Below are 11,539 nucleotides of genomic sequence, written 5' to 3'. Positions count from 1 at the left end.
TATATATATATATATATATATATATATATATATATATATATATATATATATATATATATATATATATATATATATATATATATTAAAACAGAAGTGCTAGCTTTCCCGCTCATTTTAGTCCAAAAAATTTGAAATCGGTCAACATAATATTATATAATAATTTCCTTATCAAAAATTCTAGCCTTCTTTATCACTCCTTATTTATGGCTAAAATTGACAAAATATTCAAAATATAATTTCATTCCTTATTATACACAGAAATTAATGAAATATTTTATTCAATTCCATTCCTGTATGGATTCCTTAAACAAAATAGTTTAACGTTGCATATTTTTAATATATATATATATATATATATATATATATATATTACTATATGATGTATATTATAATATTCAAAAAAAATTCCAACAATCAAATTATTATATGATGTATATTATAGTATTCCAAAAAAATATTACTATATTATGTTGATATACGTAATTAAATTCCTCTCATGATAATATTCAAAAAAAAAATCCAACAATCAAATTACTATATGATGTATATTATTGCATTCAAAAAAAAAATATTACTATATTATGTTAATGTACGTAATTAAATTCTTCTCATGATAATATACCATGAAATTTAATTATGGTTCAAAATATTTTAATCTTGCGTATTTTTTATTTTATATTTGTAAACAATCAAATTACTATATGATGTATATTATAGTATTCAAAAAAAATTACTATATTATGTTAATATACGTAATTAAATTCCTTTCATGATAATATTTAAAAAAAATTCCAACAATCAAATTACTATATGATGTATATTATAGTATTCAAAAAAATTATTACTATATTATGTTAATGTACATAATTAAAATCCTCTCATGATAATATTCAAAAAAAAATCCAAATCAAATTACTATATGATGTATATTATAGTATTAAAAAAATATTACTATATTATGTTAATGCACGCAATTAAATTCCTCTCATGATAATATTAAAAAAAATTCCAACAATCAAATGACTATATGATGTATATTATAGTATTAAAAAATATTATTATATTTATGTTAATGTACGTAATTAAATTTCTCTCATGATAATATTCAAAAAAAATTCCAACAATCAAATTACTATATGATGTATATTATAGTATAGTATTCCAATATATATATATATATATATATATATATATATATATATATATAAACAGAAGTGTTGTTTTACTGCCAATCTTGAAAACAATACTTTTGTTTTGAAATTTGAAATTAGCATCATTTTTTACCTAATTAAAGAATTACAAAAATGCAATATATGTTAATTTAATTTATAGTAATTATTACCTAAAATGTTTATTATACCATGAATCATGGTATATTTTAAGTTACACTAAACTAATACTTCCTATATTCTTTTTCAACTTAAGTTGAGTTTTTGTATATATACAAACAAAATTAATATATAAAAATATATTATTAGAAAGTTCTAATTAAAAACTTTTAAATAACACCTATATTAGTATTTTTATTTTAATGAATTAAATTAACATACAATTATATTAAATCACTATATTATATTCATTTTCAATATAATATTGGTTCATTTTTAAAACAATGTTGCAGATTGATTTTTTACAATACTATTGCAATATATAATTAAAATTAACATAGACTTACATAATAATAATCTATATTTATATATATATATATATATTAAAACAAAAGTGTCATTTTTCTGTCCATCTTAAGAAAATACTTCTGCCATTTTTTACCTAATTAAACAATAACAAAAATGTTATATATGTTAATTTAATTTATACTAATGATAACCTAAATATTTATTATACCATGAATCATGGTCTACTTTTAAGGTACACTACACTAATACTCAATAGGCAAAAGGGTTAAATAGACCCATGTACTAACACGGATTGTTCATCTAGCACCATGAACTAAAATATGGTCCATCTAGGCTATTATACTCCTAATTATTTTTCATCTAGCATTTTTAGCCTATTTCTAACAAGTTACTCATCTAATTTGTTGACATGGAAAAATAAAATAAGAAAAAATGATGACATGTTATTTATAGGAATGTTTTTGATGATTTTACCCTATTTCATTAATGAAGAAAATGATTTCTTGCAATGAAATAGGATTGAAATCAAAGTTGCTATATAAATATATAATGTTTTAATTACAGTGTACTTAAGATATTGTATTGGGTACTTAAGATATGTTTTAATTACTACTGTGTATTTATAGTGGGGTATTCAAAGTCGTTCGGCAATGAAATTTCATGAATAATCGATATATGAAAATTAAATTATTTTTATAATAACTTAAGATATTGTATTGGGTAAATTTTATTATTTTTAAAAATAGTTGTACATATTGAATCATTGTTGCATGTCAAAAGTTCACCCAAAAAAATTGTTGAATGTCAATTTGTTTACTTCATCTAACTTTTAAAAATAACTGCCAAAGACCTTGTGGTTAAGCGGCATCTGGTGTACACTCCTATGTGGAAGGGAGCGGATTCGAGCCTCCGTTGAGGAATCTGTTGACTCTTTGTGCTTCAGTAGGTTGAGAAAGTAGCTATGAACAGATACTACATTGTAACCGAGTCAGTAGAATTCAAAAAAAAAAAGAAACTTTTAAAAATAACTAAAATATTATTACTACTATATATAAATTTTTTCCTACATAAATGATGTTGTTTTTCAAAGTTAAAAAATGTGAAAACTAAAATATATCATTATTATGATTTTAGCATTCTACTAATAACAAATATAAGTATTATTGCATAGTTTTGTAGTACAAATGATGTACACAAATTTTATGAAACGCCATAAATTATAAAAATTTACATATCTAAAATAATAGTTATTATTTAAATATTATGAGCCCAAAAAAAATAATTTACGTTAATAACATAACTGAATAAAAACTAACATAAAAATGAACTAATTGAACTAACTTACATTTGTGGAGTTTGAAAAAAAAATTAATGTTATTGGGTAAATGTCTCACATTTAAATATAATGTTATTAAATTAATTGAAATTCACATATTTAATAATGATGCATTATCTCGAGATCTATCAATTTAAAATGAAGAAGAATAAGAGATAATAGAACTAAAAAAAAAATAAACTTTCAATAAATTAGTTAAAAACACATCGATCTACAAATATTGAACCACAAAGTCTATTGTGGACCTATTATTTAAATGATGATCTAGAGATGTTTTGATTGCACTACATTTATGGGTTGGAAAATATTTAGAAACAAAACTAAATGCTTTCCAGACATCTATTACTATTTATGATAACAAACAAAAGTTTAAGGCAAAAACTTGTATGAGACCGTCTCATGATTTGAATATGTGAGACGGGTCGGATCTTTAATTAACGAGGTCAAAGATCCGATCCATTAATCAAAGATCTAACCCGTCTTACGAATTGAGACTCGTGAGACGGTCTCACACAAGTGCTACTCAAAGTTTAAAATTATCACCAAAGTAGAATTTGAAACAAAACTAAGATATCAATGTAAAATTTTTAAATAAGAATGTTTTTTCATTCAAGGAAAAACAATTGTATAATATTTATCAATATCTATATAATAAAAATTTTATCAATTTCTCTTTTTATCCATTTATGTAGACATATATTATATTTATAGTATTTTATACAATATGAAAATATATGCACATTTTTTTATAGAATTGTGATTGCTGGTATAATTATACACGTTAATTACTACAATGGTTACTTATTAAAAAATTATTTTAAAATATGTCTAAACTCATACTCTTAATTAAAAATTCAAAAATATTTAAAATTTATCTAAATATGTAATATAGTTACTTAGTTAGGGACTACATTAATCCATATAAAGTTAAAAAAAATTAAACTCTTTTAATATGTAAATGTAATTTTCTTAATTATAATTAATAAAATATAAAATATAATTAAAAATAAACTTATTAAATTAACAAAATTTGTATTCATAAATATTTATATTTTTAAAAATGCATACATACATATACTTATGCATTATATTAATCATACAAAATTAAAATGTTATTTTTTAATTTCTAAATTTAATTATAATATATCAATATAAATTATAATTACATAAATTATATATAGAATTTTCATATATACATATTAATAAACATTATTTGTATATATATTGTATTACACAATCATACAAGAAAATGCGTCTGATTAGAGTTTAAAATCACATATACAAAATTTAAAATTTACATTTTTTAATTTCTAGGTATAATTAGTTATTATTCATATTGTTAGAATTATAATATAAGATTAGGACTAATTCAATTTAATTATGTAAATTTTTCTCAATAAATGTATATAAATATGTACATGATTATAGATTATAATAATCATACAAAATTTTAATTTTGTATGCTATGATAATAGATACTTGACCAAATATATGAAAATTCAACTATATTATTATATTGTACATTTTAATATATTTATATTTTTAATTTTTTTTTTATTTAAATTCATAATAACAAAAAAAATTTCCGTGCATAGCATGGGTAAAACACTAGTTTAACTAGAAAGCAATAAAGATAACAATTTTAAATTGGAAATGATGAACATTATTTTTATTCTCAATTTCAATAAACTATATTTTTTATTCTTATGCAATTTTTACTAATTATGTACCTACTTTTATTTATTTTAATAATTATTGTTGTTTGAGGTTTTATTATTATTATTATGTTATTTATTTATTTATTATTATTATTATTAGTTTAGTTAATAAATCTTGACAGCCAATCAATTTAATCCGAGACTTGAAGACTCCTCTCTGCCAGTCGACCTAGTCACGCACGATAAACGTCCGATGCGCGAAGGAGAATCACTAGGCAGTTGAGTCGTTAACGCGTCCGATTCTTGGGGAGATCCATTCGTTCAGCTGTGGATCGGAGAAACAGTTGAGGGCTTGAGCTGTATAAAAGGAGTGAATTTTCACATCATTGAGCATCATCAATTACCTCAGCATAGAGAACTGGTTTCCACCGGTGGTTTTACGGTAGCAATTTTCTTCCGGTCATAGCATATTCTTTTCGATCTTCCGTCTGTGAATCTGGTCAGCAACCCTCCTCCAACGAATTAATTTCTGCCGACAAGCAGTCCAAATTTCACTACGGCGCAAGCAAGATTGAAACTTCAATTTTAATTTGCCGGCGGTGCTGCGAACCTCGGTTCATTCTTTCTTTCTTTTTGTTTTCTTAAATCTGCTTAGCCATAGCTTTTTGTTGGAATTTGTAATCCCTTGAAATTTTATTCATTTGAGAACTCTACTACTACTTGAATTACTATTAGTATTTTATTTGCAGTGGATTGAGCTTAATTAAGAGTTAATCACAAATTCTTTACTGTAATGGCTTGTTAATTTGTTAGTCTAGGGATATGATGATATTGCCATGACATCTATGCATTAATTTATGTTAAATCTTGCCAATTAATTAAGTTTTATCTTATATTTTGGGTTGCGACTAATTGAGTTGAATTTGGCCGTTTTAGCTTTTATTAGTCTGTTTGAGAGAATTATTAAGTACACATCAATGCTTAGTAATTTAATGCTCTGTAAGATAAAAAGATAAATAGTTTAGTTGTCTTATTAAATTATTTATTTGGTTCATAACCCGGGTATTCCGTAAGTTCTTCCTGACTTAATGGGTTTTAACGGTTTAAATAAATGTCTTAAGCATATGAACCGTTAGAATACGTGATTGAATCTGGACGTCATACGGATTAGTCAGATAATAGTTAGAACGAACCCTTAATTTGATTAGCAATATTTGACTAAACATATGCAGAACTAGTAATGGTTATTGATTCATGTTCCTAGGTTTCTCCAATTTGATTGTTTATTCGATATTCTGATTCTTGGTAATTTATCTATTCTCTTTCACTTAGTGTTGATTCAATTGTCTTGTGTTTAATTTATTATTGGTTTTTTTGGTCCTAGCACTTGTTAATTTAATTAGTTTGATTATAAGTTTTTAAATTGCATAGTTACAATTCCCTGTGGGTTCGACCCTTGCCTTTGCACACTATCACTACAACTGACTCGTGCACTTGCGATGACACTTATTAAAATTGTCCATCAGGAAACAACTTTCTTAGTCTAAGTAGGAAAACAATATTGTCATAGTTGCCAAGTAAGGTGGCGTGATTAGGTTTCTTCCAAAGTAAGGTGGTGTGATTAGGTCTCTTCCAAGTTCCAATTTAGTTTGAATTCAAGTGAAATACTTGGTCTCCTTATTGGATTTTCATGACTCTTCCGTTAACATTGCACAAATCCAATGTATAGTTGTCTTAAGAGTTTAATATTGGACTTTGTAATGGACTCAATAGGAACTCTTAATGAATCATGTGTGGGCTGGTTCATATCTGTTATACTCATGGTTTTTAACAAATGAACCAAATATAAAAAATATATATAATTTTTTGACTTTTAGTCAAATAGAAAAAGACTATTTTCTAACTTTAAGCCAAACATCAAAAGATAAAAATATTTTTCAAAAAAATGAATCATTTTTTGAGTACTAGACTTTGTTTCAATGCAGTATCTATTCATAACTACTTTCTCAAAGTATTGAGGCTCGAACGCACAACTTCCCATATGAGACTGTAACTTAGTGTCACTAGACCACAAGGTCTTAGCCAAAAATCACTCTCTAGAAAACATTTTATATGTTTCCAAATCGACCTTAAGCCTTCACCATTAGATTTTTTGTGGAGATTTTAGAATAGTAAAAACTAGGGAGGTGATTTTTAACAAATGTGAGGGGTGAGGGGGGAGGGGGGATTTTGGAGAAATTTTCCTCCTGCAAGATGAGGGATATTGGCAGAGATGTGGGTCCCGCGTTGATGAGGAGTTGGCGCAAAGTTTGCGTGTTGCCTGCAAACTGTGCGCCCGATAGGCGCGTTAAGCACCTTTTTTTTGTTTTTTTTTTTAATTTCATATTTTATTTTATTTTTTCTTTTTCTTTTTTTCTTCCCCTCACATTTTCTTTTTTCCTAATCACATATAAGAACTTCTCAAAATCGATCACTATTGGGGAAGGCCTAACAACTTCAAACTGCTCATCAAAGGTGATTAAAAATTCTGCACAATTTTTTATCACCTAAAAAGTGACTGAATTTTTTGAAAAATTAGTAATTTTGCATTCAATTTTTATGTAATCAAAAATACACGTTTGCTTGTCACTTGGACTTGAATCCTTTTTTTTTTTTAATTGGGTGTAATATTTTTAATCCAATGCAAGTAGGCATTTGCGAGCATTCAAGTCCCTGAATTATTTAAACCCTCGTGCCACCGAGCATCTACACCAATGGATTATTGGTGATTTTTAGAATAGTATTTGTTTAGGTGGAAGAAAGAAGTAAGCTTTTTCTCTCGCTAGGGTTTGCGAGCTTTCTTCCTCACGCTAGGTTTGCGTGTTCTTCGTTCGTTTGTCTATCATAGTTTCTTTTGTCTGTTCGATTATCGATTGTATGGCGACCCCTGTTGACGAAGCCCTTGCGAACCTTACGTTCGCCGACCTTGAGATGGAGATGGGGATCTACGACAGGAACGGCTGCATGTCGGCGAGGAGGAGGTGGCCGATGCGTTTTATGTGGTGGGGAGATTGGTGACTGATAAGCCTACTCGTTTTGCTTTCTTCCGTGATACTATGGCGACTATCTGGAGGCCGACAAGAGGTATGAATGTCCGTGAACTGCAGCCTCACCGATATTTATTCGTTTCTTTCTGGAGAAGGATGTTCAGCGTATAATAGATGACGGGCCGTGGTCTTATGAGCAGAGTGTTTTGATCTTGAAACGTACTACTTTAAGTGAGGATCCAGAATCTGTGATCTTGAAACGTACTACTTTAAGTGAGGATCCAGAATCTGTCCCCCTGAACATGGCAGAATTTTGGGTTCAAATACATGGATTACCAGCTGGTTTCCGTTCAGAGGCGGTGATTCAGGCCATCGGAAAATTCGTAGGAGTTCTTGTGAAGACTGATGACAGGAACTTTGATGGTTCGTTACGTCAATTCTTCCGTGTTCGTGTTGCTATTGACGTCCTAAAACCTTTAAAGAAGGGTATGCGCATGAAGAAGGATTCGGGAGAGTGGTTTGCAGTGTCTTTCAAATATGAATGTCTACCGACGTTTTGTTTCTTGTGTGGTGTTCTTGGCCACGCAGAAAAATTTCGTGCAAGGATGCGGCTTCGACTCCAGGCATAAAGCCTTACAGTGCAGACTTCCGGGCGGGGAATCGGCGTGGTGTTCCTACCGCTGGTTTGCGTTGGATAGCCCCGGAGACCACCGTGGAGAGGAGAGCGTGGTCTGGACCAGACTGCAATGTGCCGGGAGGTGATACAGGGAAAGCGGCTGCTGATGTCGAACCTGGGAATGCTGATCANTTTAATGAACTTAAGAGGAAACGTGTGAATGAGCAGATTGCAGTTGATGACTCTACGAATATGGTTCCAAAAAACTTGTTTATGGCAGGTTCTGGAGTTCTGGCCCGCCCATCCCAATGAGTACTATTAGCTGGAACTGTCGTGGCTTGGGCAATCCACGCACAGTTCGCGAGATTATGGACTTGGTGCCCAGTAAGAAGCCAGATTTTATTTTTCTTATGGAGAAGAAGGTTGGTAGGGCTCATGCGGAGCGTTTGCGTGTGAAGTTGGGGTTTGATGGTCTATTCTATGTGGATAGTGTGGGCTTGAGTGGAGGTTTAGCTTTATTTTGGAAATCAAATAACACGGCTAGTTTACTAAGCTATTCTAGGCATCACATTGATGTTGAAGTGAGTTGCCCGGGGCTCAATAGATGGAGGATGACTTGTTTCTATGGCTTCCCAGAGCGCAGCAACGAAGGGAGTCATGGGAGCTGTTATGTTCACTACGAGATCGGTCCACACTCCCGTGGGTTATCACAGGAGATTTTAATGACTTGCTTTTTCATCATGAAAAACGTGGGCGTGTTCCTCACCCGGAGAATTTACTACGAGGCTTCAGTGATACGTTGGATGACTGTGGCTTGCACTCTATTCCCATGGAGGGATATCTATTGACTTGGGAGCGCGGTCGAGGCACTGATGCCTGGGTGGAGGAACGGCTTGATAGAGTCGTTGCGAATGAGGCTTGGCGGTCCACAGTACCATCGGCCAGAGTGGTAAATACTCTTTCCCGTACTTCTGATCATTCTATTATTTTTCTTGATATTAGGGAAAGACGTGTTTTCTCTCATAGAGGCAGAAGGAGTTTTAAATTTGAGATGGCCTGGTTGTTAGACGAGGGGTGCAGGGGTGTGGTGGAGGAGGCTTGGCATGAGGGGAGAAGCCAAGGTTTGCAGGATTGTTTGATTTTATGTGGTGAGAAATTAAAAGCGTGGGGTGGTGACAGTTTTCACGAATTTGGAAAAAATATCAAAAAGCTTCGTGCTCAACTATAGTCTCTCCGTGGACATACAGATACTGATTCTTTGGCAAAATTTAACCAACTAGATGGAGAGTTAAGCAGACTTGAAGCTCAGGAAGACGTGTTCTGGAGACAACGGGNCGGATGCAAATACCAAGTTTTATCACCGGTTTGCCTCGGCTCGTAAGAGAAAGAACACAATTACAAAGCTGCAGGATGATTCAGAGGTTTGGCATGAGGGTGAGGGTTTTCACCCCCTTATACTCTCTTATTACGAAAACATTTTCAAATCATCCGGAGTTCAAGACATGACTACTTTTCCAAGTTTCCCACCTCGAGTGTCTATTGCTCAGAATGAGGCGCTTCTACTTCCTTTTACTGCAGACGAAGTCAAGGCGGCTCTTTACTCCATGTTTCCGGATAAAGCTCCTGGACCGGATGGAATGAACCCTGGTTGTAGCTTTTAGGTACACGCAAATACCCGGAGTATTCCGGGGTTATCGATCCACAGGGAATGGTTGGTCAAGCACTAACTCGGATTGATTCTTGTGAAGCTAGTTCGATAATAACGGGATTAAGACAACAAAAGTAAATAACAAAAATAAAAGCAACAAATGAAGAGAGATATATAAGATGCAACATAGGTAAGGATATGGATCGGGTCAATAACCATCATGAGTCAAACAAATGTAGAAAAGAAGTTTTATCCCTTGTGAATGGAGGAAATGCACTAAAGTCCTCGGTGCCACTCTCGTGATCTACCCGAATGTGCCAAACCGCAAGTTATCTACTCTCGTAGTCTACAAGCGAGGCTCGTCTTAAAGATCCTAAGCAAATCAACATGCCCAAACTCAAGTTAAGCCTACAAGTTGTGAGGAGGTAGCCTAAACTAACCTCTAGATTCCAACACGCTGTCACCCGTGAAGGAACCGTTTTGGCTAACTTCTAAATTCCAACCCGCTCTCGCGGTGAAGGAACCGAAGATTAGCCGAGAAATCCCCCTATAATTTATCAAGCTCTCGCATTGTATAAATCAATAGGTGTGGCAAGAGTGTTCTAGCCATGCCCGATTCTCACCGTGACACAACAACNCAACATTGGTTACGGGGCGCGGATGCAAATACCAAGTTTTATCACCGGTTTGCCTCGGCTCGTAAGAGAAAGAACACAATTACAAAGCTGCAGGATGATTCAGAGGTTTGGCATGAGGGTGAGGGTTTTCACCCCCTTATACTCTCTTATTACGAAAACATTTTCAAATCATCCGGAGTTCAAGACATGACTACTTTTCCAAGTTTCCCACCTCGAGTGTCTATTGCTCAGAATGAGGCGCTTCTACTTCCTTTTACTGCAGACGAAGTCAAGGCGGCTCTTTACTCCATGTTTCCGGATAAAGCTCCTGGACCGGATGGAATGAACCCTGGTTGTAGCTTTTAGGTACACGCAAATACCCGGAGTATTCCGGGGTTATCGATCCACAGGGAATGGTTGGTCAAGCACTAACTCGGATTGATTCTTGTGAAGCTAGTTCGATAATAACGGGATTAAGACAACAAAAGTAAATAACAAAAATAAAAGCAACAAATGAAGAGAGATATATAAGATGCAACATAGGTAAGGATATGGATCGGGTCAATAACCATCATGAGTCAAACAAATGTAGAAAAGAAGTTTTATCCCTTGTGAATGGAGGAAATGCACTAAAGTCCTCGGTGCCACTCTCGTGATCTACCCGAATGTGCCAAACCGCAAGTTATCTACTCTCGTAGTCTACAAGCGAGGCTCGTCTTAAAGATCCTAAGCAAATCAACATGCCCAAACTCAAGTTAAGCCTACAAGTTGTGAGGAGGTAGCCTAAACTAACCTCTAGATTCCAACACGCTGTCACCCGTGAAGGAACCGTTTTGGCTAACTTCTAAATTCCAACCCGCTCTCGCGGTGAAGGAACCGAAGATTAGCCGAGAAATCCCCCTATAATTTATCAAGCTCTCGCATTGTATAAATCAATAGGTGTGGCAAGAGTGTTCTAGCCATGCCCGATTCTCACCGTGACACAACAACAAACAAGCATG

Source organism: Ipomoea triloba, chromosome 5 (assembly GCF_003576645.1).
Source record: "Ipomoea triloba cultivar NCNSP0323 chromosome 5, ASM357664v1".
Taxonomy (NCBI): Eukaryota; Viridiplantae; Streptophyta; class Magnoliopsida; order Solanales; family Convolvulaceae; genus Ipomoea; species Ipomoea triloba.
Note: the sequence above shows the minus strand (reverse complement) of the source record.